We start from the raw sequence: 6,000 nt of genomic DNA, 5'->3' as shown, positions 1-6,000 counted from the left end.
CACAGATGGAGTCATCGCCTGCAGGTGACTACAACACCTCTGATTCAAACACACACCCATTTCTGGACAGGTACTGAAGAGGTGAGGCTGTGTATCCCAGACCTGCAGGGAATGTCATCAGCACCAAACCTCAGGGACTTGTTCAATATGCAAAAGCCCTACATGCTGGTGGTAACCACATACTGAAGCACTTCTAGTAAACATTAATGATAACATATGCAACAACTTCAACAAGTGAAAGTGCAATTTTGCCACTAGACAGCACCCAACACCTTCTGCTGGCTGTCTCCAGCTTCAGAAAGCCTGGCAACAGAGGAAAGAAACAAGCCACGTGGGGTTAGGCAGAAAATAAACAAACAAACAAAAAACCAAACAAACCCCACACGTTTTGGGGATTGAGCCTCCCCTAAATTTCCAATTTCTAGTGCACCACCAGTATTCAGGCAACTTAGCACGGCAGCAGCTGCACTGAGAACAGATTGAGCTGCACAACTGCTTGAAGCTTGAAAAAGAGGCTGAAAAGAGGCTTGAAAAAGGACCTTCAACTTTGGTCCCCTGGGGGCTGGGGCATGTGCCCTTCCCTACCTCTCATTTTATAAGATTAGCAAGGTTAGAAATTATTTGGTTGGTTAAAACAAAGTCAGGGATCAAAAGAACATTGAAATGTCTCAATTCAACTTTAGGAAGTTGTAGATGGTTTCGGAGTCAAGTAATTTGTAATAACATTAGTATGCACAAGAACATCAGTGTAGTGTTAGCCACAGAAAGTGAGGCATTTGGTATTTTACAGATCCTGACCACACTGCTGGAGCACAACATGGTGTTAATATAAGGCAAGAGGTAAATCGTGACAATTTTTCATTACTGTGAGATAATACAAAATTTCTACACTTAAACAGTTTATCACTTACAGTAGGCTTTGTAGTTATGAAAAACTCCAAGCAACTTTGTCTGTTGAAAACCTGAAGAACTGTGCCTTCAGAAGTCTTAGCAGTGGCAGGTATCCAAAAATATTGCGGATTTAAATGTGCTTAAACACCCCCAACCTAACCCTAGCCTTGCTCCCCCCTCCTCCAAAAAAAGGGGAGGAAAGTCAATGCACTTTTCTAGGGCTTGGGGAGATTTTTTTTTAAACATACTTACACTGATAGGGTTTGTTAGCTGGACTAACGTTTCAGATGCTTTAGAAATCAGTGTAAATATAGCCAAACATAACACACTCACCTGAGGATGAAGGAACAGTCTGCTTGAGGAATAAAAGTCAGGCAGATCTCAAATAAATTCCTACCCCAGAAAATGCTAAAAATTCAGTCTTTTTCTCCTTTTTCTCTATTTTCCTTTTGGTTTTGAGTGAGGAGGGATGTTGGACACACTTTGCCTCTGCAGCAGAGCTGGCTCTCTGTGTCTGTTCAATGTTTCCTCCTGTTTGTTTCCACCCTGAGGTGCAGAGCCCTGGAAATAGGTGTGCTAAATCAAGGCTGCCACGTCTTCAGCAGGATTGTAAGAAATTATTCATTCCACAAAGAAGCCTAGCAAGCAAATGCAGATGTGCCACATAAAGTACTTCCAAGGTCAACATTGTCTGTATAATGTAGATTCTGATATTTTAGCCAGGTTATGGCATAATCACGTGAACTTGAAGTCATACATTGAACTGAGTGCAGGATTTTCTTTTCCTTCTTTTCCTTCACTCTGACCAATAAAGGTAAGAATTATATACCATAATTCTCTATTTTTTTTCTTTTGGAAGGATGGCGTTGGTAGTGTGAAATACAAAGCTAACCAATTTCCTTCCATCCACCTCCCAGGGCCACACACTGAGATGTGCTAAATAAGAGACCTTACCACGGCAATAAGCCTCCTCGATTTATAAACAGCAGAATGTAGTCACCTTAGGAGTTAAGCTAACAAAGAGAAGTAACAGTCACTGCTACATTTCTGAACTTTAAGCAGTGAAATTTTACGGTAGAAGAATGAAAAAGAGAAGTCTGAGAACTCGAGTTAAACTTTTTTAAGTAAAATAGCGTTTCAAGAGAAACCTCTAAGTGCCCTCTCCTGGCACCTGGCAGTAACTGCGGCTCTGAAACATCCTAAATCCGCAGCACCTACTACCTGACTAAAAGGAAGTTCTTTTGACACACATTTTTTGTTAAGAAATTGTCTCTATTAGCTATAGAGCAAGGGCATGAAACTGTTCAGATAATCTTATAGAATAAGAAGCATTGAAGTGATCTGTTAAAAATTATTTTAAAGTGTAATTAAACTGTTCATACTGTTTGGCTTTTTTTTTCCCAAAAAAGGCATGTGCTTAAGATTCATTTAATTGTATTATTAGTATCACATAAAATTAATGTTATTAATCTGACACAGTATTGATGTAAATTTTCACTGCATTACTTATTGTTGATTATTATTGACATTCCTTTTTATAGACTCACCCTAGAAAGCAAAACATTTTTGGTTTTAGTTAACCAAACACAAAAAGTACAGTAAGTGAAAATTGCATTAGAAAAATAAACCTGAACCCTCTGTTTATTCCTGGGTTTGGTGTTGCAGGTTAAAACACACATTCCATTGTCCCACCTTTCCTAAGCACTTTCATCAGTGTAAGAGATGTAATATATTTCATTTTGTTTAATTACATATTTTGTTTCTATGGCAACTAGACAGAATCTAATCCATTTCTGTTCCTTCCTAAGCCTTTACATAGCAATTTCCTTTCAGAGTGTAGTAGCAAAAGATAATCCTCCTTTAGAACTCCTAGTACTGTTCTTTCCAAATATACCTTAATTAGTATGCATTAGGATTAAAACCAGTTGTAGTTGTGCCATAACTAAGAGAAACGGTGGAAAAAATCTAACAGGATCTAGACAGAAAATTCTAAACTACCATTAAGTAACTTCAGCGTAAGTTTACTGCCACCTGCAGGTAGGTTTTCACTGTCACGGATCTCCAGAGCACCGGAGCATGGGGACGAAGGGAAAGCAAATTTCATGCTCGAACTCTGGCCAATTGATTCAGATTTATTTTACGTATAGGAAAAGGAGAATGCACTAATCTTGCCCTGTTTAATTAAATAATACAGATTATTTTAATTTCTGTTGTTCTATTCCAGCTTGCTTCTATTTATGCAGATCGTGGTAATGTCTGAAGATCTTCCTTCTGAATTGACACTGTAATAAAGGACACACATTCTACTGCTGCTAACCACCTCTTGAACAGTGTGCTTTCTGTATTCTTCTATTTTTCAAAGGAATTACTATGTTCTAAAATTTAAGCCAGATTTTTTTAAAAATCTAGCAAGTCAAGTCTTACAAAAATATCATGTCTGTGGTTAAAATACCTGTTCCAGGAAAATTTGGAGATTACTGCCTTACGAAATGGCCTCAGTCCTATACATTTATATTCTTTCATACAGAAAATCAAACTGAAAGAGCAACATTGACACTTGTAAATCTTACAAATATCAAACAAAGTTTACCTACAAGGCCTGTTTTTGAGCCCATTACCACCTGAAACAATCCTAACTTACAAAATCATACAGTATTTTCTCCTGTCAGAAACTGATGTTGTCTCAGTGCCTAGGGTAACTAGGGCTAAATTACTCATCTTACCAATTTTTTTAAAATGTTAGTGCTTAAAGCACACTTCATGCCTTCATTTATTCTATTTACCCAACCAATCTTTATACTGCAGTAGGAATTTCTTCCTTTTAACATTGCATTCAGCACCACACTTAACCTCGGGTCCTCTGTCTGCTAGTGAATCTGTCATTATTTCCAGCCTTCAAACCCTTCATGCCACATCCGGTAAAGCTAAATTTCTAGAAGTGAGGTCTGCAGGACTGCCAGCACACTGAAACAGGAGTCAACTCAAAACATCAATTTTCAGCTTTCCAGGCTGGTAGTTCCAGAAAAAAACAGCAATGAGTCTTAAATGGTGAGAGACACATCTGATCCATCACGACCATTTTCCATACAGAGAAACAAAAGCATACATAATGCCATGCAAGTACATTTAGGCTGGCAGGAAATATCAGGTTTACTGAATACATGCTGTGCCTTTGATTCAATTATAGACTGCAAATTCCATTCCAGAGGTAATATACTGGCTACCTGGTCTGAATTGCAGCAGTAACTGTGCCTCTGCCTGAGAATAGCATAGTAAAGAGCTTTCTTAGGAACGATCACATGCCCTCAGAATAGAGCTTCCTTTGCCACATGTAAAGGCTGTTTGGACAGGGCTGTCATCTGTCAATCTGTTATCATAGATTGATAGAAAGGTTTGGGTTAAAAAGGACCTTAAAGATCATCTAAGTTCCATCCCCTCTGACATGGGCAAGGATACCTTCCACTAGACCAGGTTGCTCAAAGCCTCATACAGATTAAAGCACTGAAGATTTCAGCTATTTAAATGCAAAGTCTATTGAACACATAGTTTCTTTCTCCTTACCTCTCCCTTGTCCTCTAAAAAAGGAGGGGAAAGAAGGCTGTTCTTTCCCACAGTAATATTTGAAGAATTTCTCCAGGAGACGGGAAGCTGTATTAGCACATCTCTCTTTTGCTAGAAGTCTAAGCCTGTTTTTTTCTTTCTACTTATAAGAAAAAAAAAAAAAGAACAAAACCAAACAAAACCTCGCACAAAACAAACTGAACCTATTGTTGGAAGACAGCACAGGTTTTCAAAATGAATGAAAATTTCAGTACTTAATCATCTCTTACCACTTGATGGGGGTGGCGAACTACTTACGCAGGCCTTGGCTTACAAATATAGAGCAAGATGTTCCTGGACTATAAATAGTCAATTTTTATAGTTTAAAAACAAACACACTGCAACAAAGTGCCAAAATTCAAATGCATTTGGGAAGTTTAAGACCTGCTTATTATGAAATACCTAAGCTAAATTCCACATTATACTTACACAGTAAGTATTGTCAGGTTAGATCAATTGCATTCCAACTAAATATACCAGATACTTCATTGTGGGAAAGATGAGCAGATCAGTTTGCTGTGTTTACCAAAAACCAAAGCGCATCTCCTCTGAAACATAACTATTGATAGAGAAGCCTTTTCTACACATGTATAGAAAGTTACTTTTGTCACTAAGTGCCTCTTGTTCTTCATTTCCCTTTTCACGCACTATGTATCACAGAATTCCTTTCAGCACTTTACAGATCTAAATCCAATTTGTAGGTTAAAGCAATGCTACCAAGGCTTGAAAAGTAGTGGCATAAAAGATGAAACAGATGACAAGAGGCTAACAATGTCTGTACTTCAAAGGACTAAAATCTGTGGAAGACACCCCTTACATTTCATGTTGGATCAAGCAAAACATTAACTATTCAAATATTAAAAAGATACAAAGCATGTACCAAATATTCACCTAATCATGAAACAACTAACCAGTTATAAAGAAAGACCAACCTTACAGCTTTCCCATCACATATGCAGAAATGGTTACATGTCAAAAAGGAAAGCTAAAGCTCAGTTTCCTGTACTTCTAGTAATGGAACAGGTAGGTCCCAGTTGCCTGATCACTAATCCATACTGCTATGATTATTACCTCTCATGTTGATATGAATTATGTTTATTCTGAATTAAGAAACCACACTCACTGAGTGTCAGTCCAAACTGCAGGGCCGTACAAAGCAAAGTTCTGCTTCGTACAAGATCAGATCAGCAAAAGCTGTAGGAATAATCAACCGCAGCTAGAGAGATGCAAAATACAGAAGAGGAAAAAGGAAAGGGGTAAATCACAAAAACAGTTTAGAGTGCCCAGCATGGCCTAAATACAAATGATTTCAAGCATGTCAACAGATATGAAATTCTTAACAGTGCTTATGTTCAATTTATAAATGTCACAGAATAAAGCTTCCATAAAGTATTTTGTAAAAGTTTGTAAAAACAAACAGAATCTATACAAACAAACTCTCAAAAATCAAAAGAAAAAAGTGAAGGTCCAAAGTTTTTAAAAAGCTTTAGGCCTTCTGATTATTTAAAA

This window comes from Corvus kubaryi, unplaced genomic scaffold, assembly GCF_017639235.1.
Source record: "Corvus kubaryi isolate FWS band 111438036 unplaced genomic scaffold, C.kubaryi_AGA036_p1.0 66, whole genome shotgun sequence".
NCBI classification, from domain to species: Eukaryota; Metazoa; Chordata; class Aves; order Passeriformes; family Corvidae; genus Corvus; species Corvus kubaryi.
This window is presented reverse-complemented; position numbering follows the sequence as displayed.